Genomic DNA, 21,506 nt, shown 5'->3' with positions numbered 1-21,506 from the left:
CGGACACTAACATACGGGGTGGACACTAAATACAGGGCGGGACACTAACATACGCGGGCGTGGACACTAACATGGGCGTGGACACTAATACGGGGTGACACAACATACGGCGTGGACACTGGACACTAACATACAGGGCGTGGACACTAACATACAGGGCGTGACACTAACATACAGGGCGTGGACACTAACATACAGGGCGTGACACACATACAGGGCGTGGACACTAACATACGGGGCGTGGACACTAACATACAGGCGTGGACACTAACATACGGGTGGACACAGGCGGACCTGGGTGGACACTAACATACGCGTGGACACTAACATACGGGGCGTGGACACTAACATACAGGCGTGGACACTAAATACAGGCGCAACATAGGGGCGTGGACACTAACATACGGGGCGTGGACACTAACATACAGGGCGTGGACACTAACATAAGGGCGTGGATAACATACGGGGCGTGGACACTGGGGCGGACACTAACATACGGGCGTGGACACTAAATACAGGGCGTGGACACTAACATACAGGGCGTGGACACTAACATACGGGTGGACACTAACATACGGGGCGTGGACACTAACATACAGGGCGTGGACAAATATACGCTAACATACAGGGCGTGGACACTAACATACGGGGCGTGGACACTAACATACGGGGCGTGGACACTAACATACGGGGTGGAACGGCGTGGACATAACATACAGGGCGTGGACACTAACATACGGGCGTGACACTAACATACGGGGCGTGACACTAACATACAGGCGTGGACACCAACATACGGGGCGGACACTAACATACGGGGCGTGGACACTAACATACAGGGGCGTGGACACTAACATACGGGCGTGGACACTAACATACGGGCGTGGACACTACATACGGGGCGTGGACACTAACATACGGGCGTGGACACTAACATAGCGGGGCGTGGACACTAACATACAGGGCGTGACACTAACATACAGGGCGTGACACTAACACGGGGCGGACACTAACATACGGGGCGTGGACACTAACATGGGGACACTAACATACGGGCGTGGACACTAACATACGGGGCGTGGACACTAACATACAGGGCGTGGACACTAACATACGGGGCGTGGACACAACATGCGGACACTAAATACGGGCGGACACTAACATACGGGCGTGGACACTAACATAGGGGCGTGGACACTAACATACGGGGCGTGGACACTAACATACAGGGCGTGAACACTAACATACAGGGCGTGGACACTAACATACAGGGCGTGGACACTAACATACAGGGCGTGGACACTAACATACGGGCGTGACACTAACATACGGGCGTGGACACTAACATACGGGGCGTGGACACTAACATACCGGGGGCGTGGACACTAACATACGGCGTGGACACTAACATACAGGGCGTGGACACTAACATACGGGGCGTGGATAACAACATAGCAGGGCGTGGACACTAACATACAGGGCGGACACTAACATACGGGGCGTGGACACTAACATACGGGGTGACACTAACATACGGGGCGTGGACACTAACACAGGGCGTGGACACTCATACGGGCGTAAACAACATACGGGGCGGACACTACATACGGGGCGTGGACACTAACATACGGGGGTGGACACTAACATACGGGGCGTGGACACAACATACGGGGACACTAACATACGGGGGTGACACTAACATACGGGGCGTGGACACTAACATACAGGGCGTGGACATTAACATACGGGGCGGACACTAACATACGGGACACTAACATACGGGCGACACTAACATACGGGGCGTGGACACTAACATACGGGCGTGGACACTAACATACGGGGTGGACACTAACATACGCGTGACACAACATACAGGGCGTAACTAACATACAGGGCGTGGACACTAACATACAGGGCGGAACACTAATACAGGGCGTGGACACTAACATCGGGCGTGGACACTAACATACGGGGCGTGGACACTAACATACGGGCGTGGACACTAACATACAGGGCGTGGACACTAACATACGGGGCGTGACACTAACATACGGGGCGAAGGACAACAACGGGGGCTTGGCGTGACACTAACATACGGGCGGGACACTAACACACGGGCGTGGACACTAACATACGGGGCGGGACATTAACATGGGGCGTGGACACTAACATACGGCGACACTAACATACGGGGCGTGGACACTAACATACGGGGCGTGGACACTAACATACGGGGCGTGGACACTAACACACGGCGTGGACACTAACATACGGGGCGTGGACACTAACATACGGGGCGTGGACACTAACATACAGGGGTGGACACTAACATACGGGGCGTGGACACTAACATACGGGCGGACACTAACATACGGTGGACACTAACATGTGAAGGGGGACAATCAGGGCGTGGACACTAACATACGGGCGTGACACTAACATACGGCGTGGACCAACATACGGGGCGTGGACACTAACATACAGGACGTGGACACAACATACGGGCGTGGACACTAACATACGGGGTGGACACCAACAGTGGGGACACTAACAACAGGGCGTGGACACTAACATAGGGGCGTGACACTAACATGGGGTGGACACTAACCACGTGTGGACACTAACATACAGGGCGTGGACACTAACATACAGGGCGTGGACATGCGGACTAACATACGGGGCGTGGACACAACATACTGGGTGTGACACTAACATACAGGGCGTGGACACTAATACAGGTGTGGACACTAAACAACAAGGCGTGGACACTAACATACAGGGCGTGACACTAACATACAGGGACACTAACATGGGGGCGTGGACACTAACATACGGGCGTGGACACTAACATACAGGGCGTGGACACTAACATACAGGGCGTGACACACATACAGGGCGTGGACACTTGGGGGGGGGGACAGGCGTGGACACTAACATACAGGGCGGAACTAACATACGGCGTGGACACTAACATACGGGGTGGACTAACATACGGGGCTAGGGACACAACACAGGGCGTGACACTAACATACAGGGCGTGGACACTAACATACGGGCGTGGACACTAACATACGGGGGTGGACACTAACATACGGGGTGTGGACACTAACATAAGGGTGGACACTAACATACAGGGTGGACACTAACATACAGGGCGTGGACACTAACATACGGGCGACACTAACATACGGGCGTGGACACTAACATACAGGTGTGGAACTAACATACAGGGCGTGGACACTAACATACGGGCGTGGACACTAACATACGGGGGTGGACACTAACATACGGGGAACAGGGCGTGGACACTAACATACAGGGCGTGGACACTAACATACGGGGCGTGGACACAACATACGGGTGGACACTAACATAGAGGCGTGGACACTAACATACAGGGCGTGGACACTAACAATACGGGTGGACACTAACATACGGGGCGTGGACACTAACATACGGGGCGTGGACACTACATACAGGTGGACACTAACATACAGGGCGTGGACACAAACATACGGGGCGGACACTAACATACGGGGTGTGGACACTAACATACAGGGCGTGACACTAACATACAGGGCGTGAAACTAACATACGGGGCGTGGACACTAACATACGGGTGTGACATAACATACGGGCGTGGACACTAACATACAGGGCGGACACTAAACGGGTGACACAACAGGGACACAAGGCGTGACACTAACATACGGGGTGTGGACACTAACATACGGGGCGTGAACAGGGCGTGGACACTAACATACGGGGGTGGACACTAACATACAGGGCGGGACACTAACATACAGGGCGTGGACACTAACATACGGGGCGTGGACACTAACATACGGGGCGTGGACACTAACATACGGGGCGTGACACTAACATACGGGGCGTGGACACTAACATACGGGGGTGGACACTAACATACGGGCGTGGACACTAACATACGGCGTGGACACTAACATGGGGCGGACACTAACATACGGGCGTGGACACTAACATACGGGCGGGGGCGGACACAACACACGGGGGTGGACACACATACAGGTGTGGACACTAACATACGGGGTGGACACTAACATACAGTGGACACTAACAAGGGGTGGAGGGCGTGGACACTAACATACGGGCGTGGACACTAACATACAGGGGTGGACACTAACATACGGGGGTGGACACTAATACATGGGGCGTGGACACTAACATACGGGTGTGACACTAAAGGGGGCGTGGACACTAACATACGGGGGTGGACACTAACATAGGGGTGGACACTAACATACGGGGCGTGGACACAAACATACGGGCGTGGACACTAACATACGGGGCGGACACTAACATACGGGGCGTGGACACTAACATACGGGGCGTGGACACTAACACGGGCGTGGACACTAACATACGGGGCGTGGACACTAACATACGGGGTGGACACTAACATACGGGGCGTGGACACTAACATACGGGGCGGACACAACATGGGGTGACACTAACATGGGCGTGGAACTAACATACGGGGCGTGGACACAATACAGGGGGCGTGGACACTAACATACGGGGCGTGACACTAACATACGGGTGGACTAACATACAGGGCGTGACACTAACATACGGGGCGTGGACACTAACATACGGGTGGACACTAACATACAGGGCGTGACACTAACATACGGGGCGTGACACTAACATACGGGGCGTGGACACTAACATACGGGGCGTGGACACCAACATACGGGGCGTGGACACTAACATACGGGGCGACACTAACATACGGGCGGACACTAACATACGGGGCGTGGACACAACATACGGACGTGGACACTAACATACGGGGCGTGGACACTAACATACGGGGGCGTGGACACTAACATACGGGGCGTGGACACTAACATACGGGCGGACACTAACATACGGGGTGGACACTAACATACGGGGCGTGGACACTAACATACGGGGCGTGACACTAACAAGGGGGGACAACATAGGGGGACCCGTCGGACACTAACATACGGGGCGTGGACACTAACATACAGGGGCACCCAACATACGGGGGGGACACACATACGGGGTGGACACTAACATACAGGCGTGGACACTAACATACGGGGCGTGGACACTAACATACGTGGACACTAACATACGGGGCGTGGACACTAACATACAGGGCGGGACACTAACATACGGGGGGACATACGGGTGGACACTAACATACGGGGCGTGGACACTAACATACGGGGCGTGACACTAACATACGGGCGTGGACACTAACATACAGGGCGTGACACTAACATACAGGGTGACACTAACATACGGGCGTGGACACTAACATACGGGGCGTGGACACTAACATACGGGGCGTGGACACTAACATACGGGTGTGGACACTAACATACGGGGCGTGGACACTAACACACGTGTGGACATCAACATACGGGGCGTGGACACTAACATACGGGGCGTGGACATAACATACAAGTGTGGACACTAACATACGGGCGTGGAACGGTGGAAAACACGGGGACAGGGTGGACACTCAACATACAGGGCGTGGACACTAACATACGGGGTGGACACTAACATACGGGGTGGACACTAACATACAGGGCGTGGACACTGTAACATACGGGCGGGACACTAACATACGGGCGTGGACACTAACATACGGGGCGTGGACACTAACATACAGGGCGTGGAAGTGTTAACTATGAGCTGCCAGTTCTGTTATAAAGTGAAAGTGTTTTCGTTTGAAGTATCCGCCACTTTGTTCTCTTAATTGTCATTATTCAAAATATACGTTATAGCCAATGTTTTTTAAGGGAAAAATTAAGTGAAATATTTGCTCTGTAAAAAACAATAAGTTTGCTTGTAAAACTCTCAGTAAAACATGTTATTTATCTTCAAAATTTATATAAAAAAATAAATGACTATAAAAAAGAACAATATATATCAATAAATATCAACGAAAGAATACAAATCTATACCTAATAACATGGATATTTAAATTCATATTCAATAAAAATATCGTAAATACACAAAAACTATAAGGCGACAATATTTCAAAATTTTCTTTTGTATCAAAACTATTTTATGTTTTATTTTCGTCTCCACCACTACTGTAATTGTACACCAATAACATGTCTCTCCAGAAACTACTGTATTTATTAGGCAGATTATGAGGCAACAATTAAAGATGTAATCGACCTCCCTCATGCACCGGCTACCTCACTAGCACAACAAACAAGCACAATTAATCTAACCTAACCCAAAATTTAATCGTCTTAAAGTACATCAGGAGTAGGGTGTGGTTGGTAGCCCTGCTTTACCCTTAATCCTCACTGCTCGAAGAACAGTTGGTATGCCATTTCATCACAACAGAAGCGCCTGAGAGCAATGGCAGAGCAGATAATATAGAAGACAGATCAAGCTATGTTACACAGAAGGAGCGTTCCTTCTTAGATGAGTTACTAGAAGAGCGAAAGGACGTCCTGTTTGATAAAAGCCGTGACTTTTGGTTGATATCCAAGAAGAACAAGTTTAGGAAGGCGACGGAGGTCTTTAACTCAGCTGGCAATGGACCTCCTAGAAGTCAACAGCAGCTCAGTAAGATATGTCAACATACAAAGAGCAAGAATATTTTACAACATTATTTACTTTTACAGTAGGTTCATGGATCACTGGCTTAACCAAACCTGTAAAGGAAGCTCCCCAACCACCACATTCCCTGGTATTATTTGTTTCGTACAACCATGGAAGCCGGAATTTTTAATATAGATATATCTCATCATTCTGAGTAACTTTCATTCTATACACCTCCGTCACTATTAACCCAAATACACAAAAATTTCCACTTGTTTAAGTTCCCTGTTACCCACTATTATTTTTCCTGTAGGATTTATTTACAAATTGGAAACAAACATTACGGTACTTTAGTCTGTACAACATTAACTCTCAAACCATACTTTTCACCCTTTTCTTCTAATCTCTTAACGATAAGGGCAGTATCATCTGCATAACATATATATATTACTTTACCATTATATTTTTATTCCTTTATTATCACGTATAAATTCCCTCATTAAGAATTTTGAATACAGTACTGTACATATATAATACAAATTTGGAGATAGAACACAGCCATCTTACTCCCAGTCTGTGAACCAATTAATAAGTTCATTATTTACTAACACTGCAGCCTCCTATTGCAAGTAAGAATTCTTTAAAATTCTAATATCTCCTTCATTAACGCCTATTCTTTCCAAGATTTCTATAAGTTTATTATGCTTTACCTAATCAAAAGCTTTTTTCCAAAATCAACAAAGCAGATACACCGTATTCAAATTTCTTCGGACCTCTAAAGCCCTTTCACTCAATATCTTTGCATTTCCTTTCTAGATCATCTTTCTTGGCCTGTCAGCATTCCCTTTGACTTTCTTGTAAATCTTTATGTAAGCCTCACTTTGTTTTCTCATATTTCTTCGTCCATCTATTTTCCTTAAAATTTCATATTGTTTTCTTTATTTATATATAAAAAATCGATAAGTTTCCTGTGTTTAATAAATTGATATATTAAAATGGATCACCTTAAGAATCTCTACCTCAGCTTACTTCACCTCTAGATTAACAACCTTAACACTATTTGGGGAGGAGAGGTTAGGTTAGGATAGGTTAAGTTAGGTTAGGTTAGGTTTGATTAGGGTGGTTAATCTTGAAGTGAAATAAGCTGATGCGGAGATTATTCAGGTGATCCATTTTAATATAACATTTATTAAATACAGGAAACTTACCGAAATTTTCTTAATACTGGATATAAATAAAGACAACCATATTGCCCAATAAAAAATAAAAAAAAATAAAACAAAACAGTATTGCTCTCATTAAAGACAGACTAGACCTTAAATATACAATTTACAATACTGTATTTGTTTAGTTTATAACCGAGCTTATCTTAATACAGTATAACTCCTCTACCAAAGTATGTAATAATATCAAACCAGATAAAATATTACTAATCTATACAAAGTAATATTATTAAACTTGGGAAAGTAATTAAATAATGAAAAGTAATAATATTCTATCAGAGAAAATAATATTATTAAACAATTTAAAGTAATATATTATCAAACCAGAAAAAATTAATATTAAATCAGGTAATATTATCAAACCATGGAAGTAATAGTTATTAATTAAAGAAAATAAGATTACCAAACCTGAGAGTAATAATACCTCACACATATGTTCAAAGAATATATATTGACCTTTTATCGAACATGAATAATAGGTAGTCATTACTGAAAGCTACAGCATAACAATAATAAGCTAATGAATTGTACTTTCATTGTTGTACTTACGTATTTAAGGTATTGAAATAAGTACACAATCCTTCAAGTGTTTAACGGCCGAAATTCACCAACTAGTGACAAGTCATTTTTATCCACAAACATCGGCTTCATTTGGTCATTATCCTCATTATCACTATTGTTAATTAAGAAATACAATCCCGTAGATTAACTAAGAACATCCATTATGGTCACAGTCTATAAATATCACTGATAAAACGTTCGATTGCGTCAGCGTCACCAATAGTCTGTCCGGATTAGTTGGACGCCTGCCGCTCAAACCCACTAAAAACACATTGAGTTAAATGGTTAAAATGGCAACAATAATCATATTAGCTTTGTGAGTGAATAATAATTTATTAGTATTATTATTACCTAAAATTAATAACTAGCGACTAAATGGTCATATTGACACTAAGCTGTGAGGAATAAATTGCCTTTATTAAAATTTATTTAGTTTATATAACCTATACATACACTGCGCGCCTAAATAAATTAGCCACAGGAGGAAGTATAACAACGCCAACCGCCTCATTAGCTGTTGTTCATTGACTATAAGAATTAATCATAATATTTTTTAAGTACTTTAGTTGTTTAAATATTTTACACGCTTGAAGACATAAATACAGTACGTACAAACAATATACAGTAACAATAATCCTCACCGACTGCACAAGTGATGAGAGGAAAGTTAGGGCAGACGAACGTTCGCCAGTCTTCTGCCAACAGCGACAAAAAACTTTACATCTAGTCTGTGTTCTCTCTCTCTCTCTATCATTCACAAAATATTATACCTTCTCTACATTAATAGAGAAAGTCTATCTATATATTTGCCTGTTGTCAATCTATCATATATAACTTTTTTTTTTTTACGGGTATTAGCCCACGCGGCCACAGGTCATCGACCCACAACGGGGCCTGGGGGGCGAAAACATAAGAGTAAAAAGAAATTAAATATAGAAAAGAAAAAATTATATTAATCTACACCACGAAGATGCCTGAAAACCAACTTTTTGAAGTGAGACAGATTGTATAAGTATGGAAACAGAAGGCAGAGCATTCCACAGTTTGGCTGTGTGAGGAATGAAGGATGTACTATAACGGGTTATTCTAGTGCCGACATCCACAGAGAAACTGTGGGCACCGCGGGCAAGACGTGTGTTACGAGCCCATGGCCTTGCCGGCTGTACACAGGAGGCCAAATCCACCGAACATTGCCCGTTAAAGTACCTGTAAAAGAGAGAGAGAGTGAAGCAACATTGCGGCGATGAGAAAGGGAGGGAAGATTATCAACTAATGCCTTTGATTCCACCCTCTCTAACAGGTGGAAAGAGAAGAGCCACCCCAGATATGAGAGCAGTACTCCAAGTTAGGACGAATGAATCCCTTATACTATACTTGAAGCAACTGCTCAGGAGTGAAGTATATCCAGTATAGCTACGGCATCTGTACAGTATTCGGGAGGCAGCTGCTATCTATCTTTCTATCTGTACCTCTGTCTGTCAATCTACCTATTCTTTATACATCTATCTATCTGTTTGTCTGTCTATCTATATATCTATCTATATATCCATCTATCCGTCTGCCATCCAGTAGCTGCACAGACTACAGACTCAGTACACTGGATCACCAGACTTCTAACACGCGATACGTCCATTAAACTGTCATCAACCTCTCTCTCTCTCTCTCTCTCTCTCTCTCTCTCTCTCTCTCTCTCTCTCTCTCTCTCTCTCTCTACTCATTCTGCGACATCTTGCCCTCTCTCCCTTCGTTTCCTCCCATCCACCTCTTACCCTCGCCTCTTCCTCCTCCTTCGTATACTCCCCTCCCTCCTCTTCTCTCTTCCCGTTTGCTAGCCACACCCTGCACCCTCCTTCTTTAACCTCCCTCTCCCCCTAACCTCTTCCTCTATCCACCATATCCTCCTCCTCTCCCCTCACCTTCTCTTTCTCTTCCCTCACCTTCCCCTCCTCCTCTCTTCTCACCTCCTCCTCCTCTCTCCGTCACCTCCTCCTCTATTCTCAACCTCATCTCCTCTCACTTCCTCCTATTTTAATTCTTCCGCCTATTGCTCTTCTCCTCCTTCTTTCTTTTCCTTTCCCCTTCTCCTCATCTCTCTCTCTCTCCTCCCTCCCCTCTCTCCTTCCTTTCCTTCCTCGTTCTCTCTTCTTCCCCCTCTCCTCCTCCCCATTTTCTCTGTATTCCCCACACTTTCCTCCCCTTTTCTATCCCCATTCCATTACCTCTTCCTTCCTTAACTACCTCCTCCCCTATTCCCCCCCTCTTCCACTTCCTCCTCCCTTCCCTCACCCCTACTCCTTCTTCGTACCTCATCTCTACTCCTTTCTCATTCTCCTTCCCCAACTCTCTCCCTTCCTTCACCCCTCTTCCCTCCACCTTCCCCCTCCCACACCTAACCCCCTGTCTCTCCTCCCTCCTTACCCCCCCTCCCCTCCCACCCCCAGGCCACAACACTTATTAGAATATGCGGATTTTTACATTCATATGCCAGTGTTGCTTCCCCCTCCCTCCCTCCCCCCTCCTCTTTCCTCCCCTCATTAACTGTCCTGTAGCTGTCTCCTGTCTCTTTATCTCTCTCTATTTGTATCTTGTCCTCTCTCTCTCTCTCTTTCTGCCTTGATTTTTTGTTTTGTTTCTCTTACTTTCTGTTATCTCTTTCTCTTTTCTTATTCTCGGCATCGCTGTTTCATACATTTTCTCTCTCTCTCTCTCTCTCTCTCTCTCTCTCTCTCTCTCTCTCTCTCTCTCTCTCTCTCTCTCTCTCTCTCTCTCTCTTTATTTATTTTATTATTATTATTATTATTATTATTAATGTTGTTATTATTATGGCTCACGTTAAGCACACCACCTAATTTCATCAAATGATTAACCACACTAACCTAACCTAACCTAACCCCCAGGTAACGTTAGGGTGTTTAATCCTCAGGTGACATAAACTGGGGTGGTTAATATTCACGTCATAATTTTTTCATTGTGACAGTAAAAAATTATGCTCGTTATCTTAGTAAAATTCTTGTTTTCTTAATTTAAATAGTAATTGGTCACGTCTCCTGAATCGGTCATCCTAGCTGTTATTTTTTATTTAGTTATCCCTATAATAATTGTAACTATAGTTTTCTTTTCCATAATCATTGTCGTTTTCTTCATTATTATTATCGTTAACATTATTTTATACATCTTTATCATTATTACCATTACACTTCATTTTAATGTTTCCCTTTACTTATCATTTAATTGTTTATATGGATTGATATAATTTATTTCTACGTTTTATAAGATAAATCGATTGATCTTCTTTAGTAATTAAACGAAATGTATTTGTTTAATTTAATTATCCCTTAATAATATGGCAAAACTTATTATGTAGTCTTGTTGCTTTTAATAAGTAAGCGAAATATATTATTTAGCCTAATTTCTTTTAAGTGATGGGGGAATACATTATTTAGTGTAATATCCCCTAATGAATGAGCAAAATATATTATTTAATCTAATCACTTTTAATAAATATGTGAAATATATTATTTAGCCTAATTTCTTTTCATCATAAATCGTAATTAACAAGAAACTCTGTACTAAAAACCGTAAATAACAAGAGGCACAAGACGTTAACCTCCCCCAACTTTCTCAGGATAAATACATAACGAAACAAAGAACCTCCGTCTCCAACATTTTAATCTGGAAGAGTAATAAGCGACTCATGTCTAAACCCTCCGATATGAAAGGGGAGAAATCTCTGCTCTGCTACCCACGATTCCGACGCTGAGCAAAGTAATTTTCTAAGTCTACCTACTGACAAAGGCAATCTGTCGCCGTACAATAATTTCATTTGTTTCACATATTGCGATCTCAATGGGAATACCGGTGTTGACATAGTGCGGGCACGGAATTGTTTTGCTGTTTTATGAATGGGCTGTTGTGTCACGTTCTGTTTGACGACTTTGATAAGCGTTCACTGTGTGTTGACTTAGGATATACTTCTCTTTGTCTACCTCCAATCAATCACCGAGTGTTTGTAGAATAAATAAAACTCTTCGCAGATCCATACACAGAATGCACAGATCGAAATGGATATAATAAATAGTCCAAAGAGGAGAGAATTTGGGCCCAGGTCGGAAGAATAATGAGAGGAACTCCAGCCGGCAACACTACCGCAGGAACAAGATTCATGTAGATTTGATTACGGAATTATGCGGCACAAATTATAATACTCCGGCCCCTCCACCTGGGTTAAACCAGCTCGGCCAGTCCCCTCCCCGACACCACGCTGACGGGAATAGGGTCTGGAGGGTGGCTAGAATTGGTGTCGGGGGGCGGGAGGACTTTTTACACTATATTATATTTGTATGGTAATTGGCGCGGTGGGGCTGGACGCTCACCAACACGATTTCGTGGGTTTGTGATTCCTCACTTGTCAATATGTAGGTGGCCGGCCTTGAATGGGTCTAATCCGTAGTAAATTTCTCTCTCTTATGAATCAGCCGCTGAAATATCTATGCAAATGTTGTTTTACGCACCAGAAAACATAGTAAGTGTTGTGGTAGTAACCGTCCTACGCAGGTCACTATTAACAATGAGTATGATGGCAACTGACCAACAAATATTACGACTAACAGTAAATTCCCTGGTTGTTGCCGCCCTGTGCACGCCAGTAGTATATAAAAGAACAAAATTTTAACATTTTCTTTGCGGGTGGCAGCGACTCTGACAGGACATTTGGTAAATTAGCAAGTAAAGTGTAGTAGATTTCGTGACAGTCGACTGAACAGGGACGGTGAGGTGAGGGGGAGGAAAGTGTTTACACCAGACAATCATAAACATTTTAGTCTCACCTGTACTGTAATGATAAATCGTTACTACTGTTTGTGTGAATCAACTTTATATAGACGTTTCACCTGCCAGGGTTGTTAATTAAGGTTTGATAGGTCTATCTATTGGTGGCACAGCAGTGGCGCCCTTGCCTCTCTCATCACTGCGGTCACTGGTTCAAACCCCTAAGTCAGATGTGACCAGTGTGACACTACAAAAGGGTTTTGTTCAGGTTCTCAGGTTTCCTCCCGTTCTAACACTGGATAATAAAGTTATTACAGACCACCAAATAACAGACCAACCGACTGAACAGCTAGTAAGATATGTAGTGAACTGGTTAATTAAAAGGACAATAATACAGTTTACAAACAAGGCGTAACTCTAGGAGGAGGCAAGACTTCCTGTACAGTACTGCCAATATTACATTATACTGTACCGCACAATCCTCACCGTCATTTGCTACCCAGGTAACAGAGGCGGCAGTTGTTGACTCAGCGGTTACGCCCTCATCTATTACAGTGTACAAATATATTTAGCTCTTCATTACTGTTCATCAGTAGTTAATGACTAATATAATCACTAATCTAGTATACACGCTTAAAGATCTTAGCTGTGGAAGCCAGTAGTGTGTTATACCACCAACGTATATTGTTAGACGGGACTCACTTGTTAATAGAAGATAGTAAATTTATGATAACTTTAAAATTAGATAGATATACGTTGAGGAATTAAACTTAAATAACCAATATAACATTAAATAATACACGTTTATATAAGTACAATATATGTTAATTATATTGGTATGGGAATATGCTCATAAAATGTATAACTATTATTATTGTTGTTATTTTAATACGAAAAGCTAACAATAATTTTAGTTGAGTTGCCAATTAGTGTTCATCAATAAGTTGATAAACAAACTTCACATGGGTTGTACACGTTGTCAGGAGAAGACCTCGATATACAGCCGCAGTACCTTCGTCAAATTAAACCTTGAGTTTATAAATAAATCCCAATTCTACCACAACAGATTACAACCTAAATAAACATAAAATTAAATACAAAAACAAGTATACTTATCATATATTTATCAGTATAATATATTTTAATGTATGGTTTTTTTTACACTACGGATGATATCTATAAGTGAAGACGAACACAGCCGATGCACTCGTTGAAATTCGAGTCCCAGTAAAAGGTACTTAACAGCCTTGACAGTTGAATCACCAAAAACAACAAATAAAATGTCAGTGGTTTGTTTTACTTAACTTCTGTGCAATTTACTCTGGCATATGTTATAATTTGTTGAGTATGAAGTAAACATTGGTTACTTTGAGTTGTCGCCCGCGTTGATGTGGTGATTCCAAAAGCAACGACTAATATTTGTATAACATTTCCATTTTCTTTCACGTTTCCAAAACATTTTCTCTCACATTTCCTAAAATTTTATCTAATATTCTCAACATCCTGTCTCAAATTTCCGAACATTCTGTCTCACATTTCCTAACATTCTCCATCATATTTCCTAACATTCTGCTAAATATTTCCTCACATTTCCAAATATTGTCACATTCCTTCAAAATCTGCTTCACATTTCCTTGCATTCTTCACCATACTTCCTAACATTCTGCCTCACATTTCCAACATTCTTTCTCACATTTCCTAACATTCTGCCTCACATTTCCTAACATTCTTCGCCAGTCTTTCTAACCTTCTCCCCCACACACCGCCTCCCCAGGTCAGCACAGCAATAGACACTCCCTCTTCTTTAAAGTATGACTTGTGCGTTCACCAGCCAACGGTGGAATTAAACCCTCAACTATAATTTTACGACCTCAACGAGCAGCTCATCGGTAAACATTAAGATATAAGCGAGCTATCTTAATGCGCTTCAATTTACATACACCCACCCCTCCCCCCACGACCTTCTTAAACGCTACTACTCCGACCCCTCCGCGCCCTTGTCTTTACAGCGGTTAGAGAACGATACGGTGTTAATTTCGCGGCCTAAACTACCCTCAAAAGCCAAATAATCGCCACAAATTCTCGCTGGTATTGCCCCCCAAAAAAAATAGCCATTGACTCGGCGCGCCATCATGGAGAAACAATACCAGGGCTTGTCGGAGAATACTGGAGCCGCCATCCCGGTGATTATTTACCAGAAAAATGTATGCCCTGCGCGACGGCAACACCGCCACTACCAGAAGGTTGATTTCCTGAGAGACTTAAAGAATATTTCACAGTCACAAATGTTTTCCTGTCTTACCCCCCCACCCCCACCCCCCTCTCGCTTCGACGGCTCCAGGATGAAGATTAAGTACGTGGAGGAGGAAGAATAGACGGAGAGAATTACACTTCCTCTTAATCTTTGTTAATTGTTTGTTTATTTTCTTTAGTCTGTGGTAGAACGAATGGCGGGAGAGACGATGTGGGGGGGAGGGGGAAGAAACAAGCCAGGGATAATTTCTTCGGCAGGAGGTAAAGTGAGGAATAATTTGGCCAGACCGAAGAGAGACAGGGGGCACGCGAGAGAGATATATGACTGCCTCTGTCTCTCTGTTTGTTATTCTTCTCAGAGATGGAGAGGAGAGATGAAAGAAAGATTAATAAAGGAGGAGGTAGTGGGTTGTGTAAAAACGTGTGGATACAAGTTTACGTGTGATGTAGTTGTTGAAGTCTTGTTCATCACGGAATTAAGAAGACAGTTTACATGAAATATAGGAGAGAAGAATTAATAAAGAATATTGAAGTAGACGAAAACCAATAGCTAGAAAGTCAGTGAATTATGTAAAATACAGTAAATAAACAGTTAGATATTTAGATATTTATTCAGAAAAAAATCGTCGGATCACGTGAAGATTAGACAGCCCAGCTTATTTCACCTGAAGAATAACGTTACCTGGTACTAGGGAGTGGTCATGTTAAGTTAGCGTTAGGGAGGTTAATCTTCAGGTGATATAAGGTGATGTTCCTAATCTCTAGGTGATATAAGGTGATGTTCCTAATCTCTAGGTGACATAAGGTGATGTTCCTAATCTCTAGGTGACATAAGGTGATGTTCCTAATCTCTAGGTGATATAAGGTGATGTTCCTAATCTTCAGGTGATATAAGGTGATGTTCCTAATCTTCAGGCACGTATACACTAACAATCCTAATCATCAGGTGATCAACGCTGGGGTGGCTATTCGTCAGGTGATCTGAACATCATAAATAAATAACAGAACAAAATAATAATTACTTAATACAATGAAGTTATACATCACCACCCGTCCTCCCACACTAAGACTCATTAATACAGTAATATACAACACATCTTAATTCATTGGCAGATTTGATGACGGTATAGAGCACGTGTAAACAAGTCCTGCTGTTATGATAATTGTTTCTTTTGCACTCGTAGCTCCGGCCGCCTCTTGCAGGAAATCTTCAAACTCCTCATCGTCGTCACCAAATTCTATAATAACAAGTTCATCCATAACTAGAGGCAAATAAGGGGTTGAATTGAATCTTCTTCATTCTTGTTCGCGCCACTTCTTCAACGACCTGTACGAACAGTACAATATGTTTTCCCGCGTAGATCTTAGTCTGGCAGCGCGATAAACGCATTTTGTTAGGTTCATTCCTCATTAAGATCAATTACATTTAACTAGAAGAATGAAACAAAAGTAGATATATATTCAGTTAATCGCCATACATATTAGCATTAGTTCAGCGTATACTTGGACAAAACAAAACAAGGGTCGATTCAACCAAAGTAGCGTCGAAAGTCGAATTGAAACAGAAGGGACCACCACCATACTTTGCAAAAGAACCGTTGGGCGGACTCCTGCAGGGCTACTCATCTTTTTCTTATTATTATAAAATAATATACGATAATGAAGGACATGTTTGGAATCACATGAAAGTTAGGCACCCCAGCTTATATCACATTAGAATTAAGCACCCGAAATCTTATCTAACCTAAACAAAATTTAACCTACTTTTCTCCCAGAAAGCTAACGGTGTTTAATTAATCTTCCGGCGAAATAAGATGCGAGCCTAAGCTTCACGTAATCCCATGCTAGACTATTGTCAGCAGTGTATTAAACAACAGGAAAGTAAAAATGAAAGAAGTATCTGTCTATCGTTCTAACCTAACCAGACGTAACCCAGGTTAGCTTAAGTTTGAAGGTTTAGCTAGACTTTAACGAGAATTTTTTACCAAATAATTACTCTCAATATTCTCAGTCGTCATTGTGTTACCAACTACTGAGTTATAACATTGACTTGTGTTGTGTCCGCTGTACAACCACCCACCTGAGAGGTCATTAGGCCAAGTGTTTGTTCGGCTGCCTGACTATCTTTGGGAACCACTTTCACATTTTACTCCGATCTGTCTTCATGGAGAACATTTTTCATTAATACAACAAAATTCATTTGAACACTGATCATGGCAGCAACGTATTGTGAAATACTAAAGACACACGAGAAAGATTTTAGTTCATAATCTATAAAATAATTGAATTACTGGGCCGCGCTGAGTACTTGCCGTCACTGTGATTGGCCATCAGGTTGACCAGTTACCAGTAATAGTTTTAATCTCTGGCGTATTGAAGTCCACTTTATGATTCTCACTTTTTACTTTCCTGCAACACGTTGACTTGACGACGCTGGGGACACCGCTAATGAAAACACGAGCCCTGACCACCCCGCGCCCACCCCCACACATGCATCTTTCTTGTGTGCGTGTGTCTGTGTATTAATGTGCGTGGAGATGTAAGTCTGTGTAGGTGTTGTGTGTGTATGTGCCTGTGTTGGTGTACGTATGTGTGTATACTGTATATTTGTGTATGTGTGCTTGTCTTTCTGTGTGTATTGTTGGCGTCTGTTCTTCTATTCTGCCCCGTTAACCACTTCCTCCTGGAGGTGGTGTGAGGACTTACCGTTAACCACTTCCTCCTGGAGATAGTGCTGCTCTTTTCATAATTATATAACGCGACCACGTCTTCATTCCTCCAGCCTCCACTTCACAACGACGTCATACTGTTCTTTTAGGCATTCGGGTGTCGTGACGTCATACTGTTCTTTTAGGCATTCGGGCGTCGTGACGTCATACTGTGTTCTTTTAGGCATTCGGGCGTCGTGACGTCATACTGTGTTCTTTTAGGCATTCGGGTGTCGTGACGTCATATTGTGTTCTTTTAGGCATTCGGGCGTCGTGACTTCATCATGGTCTCAGATAGGGTATGATTGAGAGTATTTTATATTAGCTTCTAATAAACTATGACAAAATAAACATTTAGCCAAATAGCTCGAACCTGACTGTTCACACTACATCATTTAGTGTTCATCAATCTTTGACTTTCTACCCAACATAATAAGTTTTTGGCTCAGAACTTATTAACCGAAAATATAAATTACTACCAGTACTAGAACAATGCTTCTCAACAGAACCATTTAATATTTCTTGTGTGGTTCATATCCCCCCTCCGAATAAGTCTGTCAAGGAAGCACTGTGATGCCTATACACGTATACTGAAGCACTCTTACGGCGCTACATTACAGTACGTGTCTGTGTGTGCAGCTATTGGAAAATTCTGGAACCTCCCCTGATATACTCGTATTTCAGTAACTTTGTATCAATTTCTATGGTAAATCTTTAATAGTTTCGTCAATATATTATCTATAAATATATTGTAATTAAGTATACGGTGTATTTTTTAAAGAATAATTGCAGCATGTAAATACGACAACTTTTTTCAAGCCTACAGAAGAATAAAATAAATCACTGTAATCAGGCCTGTAGTAAGTACGACCTCGTTAATCACAACGGCCTTCTATATGTTGTACCTCCGCAAAGATGAACATCGGGATACTGCTCTGTATGGAATATTATGAGACTATGAAAGTTACCCATAAATACGCAGGTTTTCTTTATTTGTATTTAGGGATAACTAAAGTAAAAACATATATATTTACAGTAATTCTTACATCACGGTTTCAAGAAAATTATGATAAGTATAATTGTATACAAAAGAAAATAAATTTAAATATTCATGTCCCAGTAATGAGTTTGGTGAGGCTAAAACTGGTAAAGCTCTTCAGGAGTGAGGTACCTCCCAGTCTGGGGTAGGCCACCAGACTGATTGCCTGCACTCCAGCACCATAGTTACTCAGAGAGATTAGAACGCCTGCAGCTTATACTATAGACGGGCAAGGGGGGATCTAATTGAAGTTTATAAACATCTTAGAGGGCACTCAATCGAGTGTCCATACCTGGAACTGGCGGACGCCCACCCCACTAGAGGTCATAGGTAAAGGATGAAGAAACCACAAGTCCATAAAATTGTCGGGCCAACTTTTCGAAGTGGGAATTGTGAACTCTCGGAACAACCTTCTAGACTCATAGATTGTAGTTTAACTTAGAGTAACTGACATTGAAAAGTAAATTCTTGTAAAAGAATTAACATTATACTTTTCTAAAATTCTGTATGTGGTTTACCAATTGTCTGACTTTTCAAGTAATCCATTTGGCTTAATATACAGTACTGTAGTCTTGTACAGACTGGTCACCTCTTGTTGTTGAGGTTATTATCTCCAGATATATCTTCTTGTGAGCTTACATACAAACACACGCACAACCTATAATATTTTTATATCTCTAGTTGTTATCCCAATCTTATTCTTTTACAACAAATTTTGACACTTGGACTAAGTTTGTGGATTTTATTGATGAAGTCTGTGAACTGGCAGCCTGTTGTTTCATACTCTATGTGTTCTTTAAATTGTTCTAACTTTCCTGTGCTAATGACTCCTCTGCCCACCACCAGGTGCTGCGGACTGCAAATGTCGTGGGGAAGATGGCAACTGTCAGTGTAAGGATCCATATAGCTGTTAAAGTGCCTCCTCTCTCAAGATCTTTCTCTCCTGAAGCCTGCTACTGAAGATGCTCACTTCTGATGCTGCTCTCAGCCAAGGATTCCTGCAATTTGGGCAACACAGATCAACAGTCCTTGTCATACAACATTGTTTTCATGAGTGTTGTGGTGCAGCCAAGAAGAACCATCTACATAGTACATGTACTTGGCTCTTGCCTGGTTACTTTATTATTTGTCCAGTTAATATGGAAACAAAACGAAATATAGAAATTTCATGTATTATTTCGAAAGCAGTAAATATTGGAACTAGGGTATTTCAAAGCCTCTTTGAATAATGAATTATGTAATCTAGATGTATTGTTTCTTGAATAAAGAGAAAACCGAGTAAATTTTAATTGTAGTCCTGCATTTATTTTGTGTCCCTGAGTTCCCACATTTCAGGTTTGTAAGTTATCTTAAAAATATGTAAAGGGCAAAAACTTTGTGGAAATGTGTCTCACTTATTATTTTTTTTAAACACATACAGGTATTTGAAATTGATAAATACACTAGTGACCAGCAGACGAATTACCATGAAACGGCAGCACTGCTGCCAACACGGTTTTATGCAGGGACCTCCTGCTTGACACAATTATTCAAGGTACTGGATGTTTGGACTCAAATTCTGGAACAGGGTGGCAACATCGACAGTATATACCTAGATTTTGCCAAGGGTTTTGACAGCATGCTCCATGAAAGGCTGAGAATTAAACTGTAAGAGTTTGGGATTCGGGGAAGTGTCCTAGCGTGAATCGGAGACTTTCTTCATGACCACAACCAGTGTGTGGTGATTAATGGCATGAAATCATCATGTGTACCCGTGACAAGTGGGGTACAACAGGGCAGTGTATTGGGCCCGCTGTTGTTTGTTTCTTTCTTTCATAATGGCATGCCTGAAGCTGTACACTCCTCCATACAATTGTTTGCGGATGATGCCAAGTTATTCAGGGAAATTAAAAACCAAACAGACTGTGAAGAGCTACAGAAAGATCTGTCAGCTTCAAGAGTGGTCGAAGTAATGGCTGCTAAGATTCAATGTCACTAAGTTTAAGAAGATGCACATGTAGGTCCCAACAGTAATGAGACATATCACTTGTCCCAAAGGGATGAAGAAACTATATTAATAGAGACCAAATGTGAGAAGTACCTTGGTGTGTACGTTGACAACAAACTGAAGTTCTTAGGCCGTTGTGAGAGGGTGAATCAAGCTGCTAAACTAGTTGGTCTTATAAGAAGGTTGTTCAGATACCTAGCCAGTCCGTCCCTTGTCACGATCTTCAAGAGTAAGGCGCTTCCCCATCTGGAGGACTGTCACCCCGCCTGGTCCCTGAGATATGCTAGAGACTAACTTATACAGGGGTACTGTATTATAGATGGGTAGGAGGTGACCTAATTGAAGTTTATATGCATCTCAGAGGGCATTACTCAGTCGAATGGCCATGCCTG

The 21,506-nt window shown here is 42.5% G+C and overlaps 1 long non-coding RNA gene across 1 annotated transcript in view; it reads left to right on the top strand.

Annotated features, from left to right (window-relative positions):
- The window catches only part of LOC121860838, a 72,209-nt gene extending 51,804 nt beyond the window's left edge, over window positions 1–20,405 (top strand). The window contains exon 2 of the long non-coding RNA XR_006087935.1: window positions 19,974–20,405. This is a non-coding gene — a long non-coding RNA (uncharacterized LOC121860838). The remainder of the gene's footprint in view (window positions 1–19,973) is intronic.
- Window positions 20,406–21,506: the final 1,101 nt, after the last annotated feature.

Source organism: Homarus americanus, unplaced genomic scaffold, assembly GCF_018991925.1.
Source record: "Homarus americanus isolate GMGI-L3 unplaced genomic scaffold, GMGI_Hamer_2.0 scaffold23617, whole genome shotgun sequence".
NCBI classification, from domain to species: domain Eukaryota; kingdom Metazoa; phylum Arthropoda; class Malacostraca; order Decapoda; family Nephropidae; genus Homarus; species Homarus americanus.
Note: the sequence above shows the minus strand (reverse complement) of the source record. Positions and strands in the feature narration are given on the sequence as shown.